Here is a 1,927-nt window from a genome sequence, read left to right on the forward strand (position 1 = left end):
ACTTTTTCGTCTCCGTTGACACACTTAGTATGTCTATCTCACTAATCTAAAGGTGGCGCTAAATGTTTCTTCTTATAAATAATAATGATAATATATGATGTGTATGTTTTGTTATGATCTGATCCGATGTTTAGTAAGTTTTTACTGCTGTAGATGTCTCAATATTATAGTTAGATTCGGCTCAGATCGGCGGGCTCTTTAAAATTCGCTAAAGAATACGAAAGTATTCCTGTTACGGACTTTCGTGAATAATAATTAATATTATTATTAATTTATACTAGTTAGGATGAGGATTTGGCATTCGGTATTATGAATGATGAGATTTTATATGCAAGTTATATGGGATATATTGTAAGATGTTTCATATATAGGAGTTACTTGCTTACCGCTATATCTTAATTTTCCTAAGTTTTACATCGAGTCAATAACTTATTTTAGAGGGGAGATTTTAACTTTAGGGTTGGATTTATTATAAGAATGATTTCTAATTGCTCGATTTCTTCAAGAGTGGGACTCAAAAGTAAAAGTGACGCCTTCGCTTAATTTTCTCTCGGAAAAGTGAAACTAACCATGTGTTTAACACATGGCGTCGTAGTCGTTGCCTGGTTAGAAGAAAAGCCATAAAAAGGGAATATTTAGTTTAGCCTAGGATAATAAAGTCCTTTATTCAAAGTCGTAAATTGTAGTATTTTGCTAGAGTCTCTAAAGGTGTAACCTCATGCTGACGCTTGACGCTGGTTATGAGCGTCAAATTGGGTCACGTGGTTAATTTAGGCCGTGCTGCCACCTGGAAAAAACTTAGTAGCGTCAAATCGTAAAAAGCTAAACTCGGTTTAGCTTTTTATGCTGAGGGTGGAGCGTCAATTTACAAATAATATAATCGAACTCGAAAATAATCGATTTTGACAAAGTTTAAGAAGCCAAATTATTTATTTCTGTGTTAAATAAATGTCTGTTTGAATATTGAATAAATATAGAATAATATTAATTTTAGAAGGCAAATGCAATGGCACTGTTTGAAGATTTCGTCGATGTAAGTAATACATTATTTAAAATGGAAACAATAAATGTGGGAAAAATGTTTGGATAAAATTTGGTTAAATTATTTTTTATATGAAAAAAGTAATCAATTATTGATATTTTCGGGCCAACTAGATATAAGAGCTGCTCAAATTGTACAGCTGTCATTCGAATATAATTTTCAATTTTTTCAGAGTATGAAGAAAGAGTTGGGAAGACGGCTTCGAAAAATCCATGCTCTCGTCGTAATTTAAATAAAGGATGGATCCAAAATTTCTTTTGGTGTATATTTTTTTTTAGATCTCTGGATAACTATTTCATTGCATAATAAAGCACATATGATCCTTTTACGTCGAATTTTTTTTTTATTTGCGCTTGACGAATTATTTTTTGACACTGATAAATCCACAATTGATAATCATATTCATCTGCCATTGAAATTTCGATAAGTCACTTAAATTTGATGTAATTATTTCATTAATGTTTAACATTTATTGTTGTCATAAGTTATTTTACTATTACCATGTGTTTTTATAAAAATTAGGTTAAGAACTAGCTTCTAGGTATATCTCGAGATATCGACTTTCGATATTCATACATTTTTTTCGCCGCTGATTTTTTTAATTTGACGCTGGCATTTGACGCTGGATATGTCTTTATTTATTTCAGCTAGGTGGAGCTATAGTTTGACGCTCAAAGCTAGCGTCAAGCGTCATCATGAGGTTACAACTTAAGAAACAAAGATGTATTTGTTATTTAAGATTTTAGTTTCTCCTTCGTATAGCTTTTCTCGAGATATTATATTTTATTTTCCTCTCGAGTGACCATTCTATATTTAAGTATTCCATATGTTTTATTTTCTTTGTTACGATGTTCTTAATATTATTCTTATTATTTTTCTACAAAT

The 1,927-nt window shown here is 30.8% G+C and overlaps 1 long non-coding RNA gene across 3 annotated transcripts; it reads left to right on the forward strand.

Moving 5' to 3' along the window:
• The first annotated feature begins 707 nt into the window (after positions 1 to 707).
• LOC123258555 lies at positions 708 to 1,723 on the forward strand. 3 transcript variants are annotated; one of them, XR_006508090.1, is made up of 4 exons: positions 746 to 1,033; positions 1,215 to 1,485; positions 1,565 to 1,583; positions 1,690 to 1,723. It is a non-coding gene; the product is annotated as an uncharacterized LOC123258555 (long non-coding RNA). The 3 variants fall into 3 exon arrangements; XR_006508091.1 differs by lacking the exon at positions 1,565 to 1,583 and having other exon boundaries at positions 748 to 1,033; positions 1,690 to 1,704; XR_006508089.1 differs by lacking the exons at positions 1,565 to 1,583; positions 1,690 to 1,723 and having other exon boundaries at positions 708 to 1,033; positions 1,215 to 1,479.
• Positions 1,724 to 1,927: the final 204 nt, after the last annotated feature.

This window comes from Cotesia glomerata, linkage group LG2, assembly GCF_020080835.1.
Source record: "Cotesia glomerata isolate CgM1 linkage group LG2, MPM_Cglom_v2.3, whole genome shotgun sequence".
NCBI lineage: Eukaryota > Metazoa > Arthropoda > Insecta > Hymenoptera > Braconidae > Cotesia > Cotesia glomerata.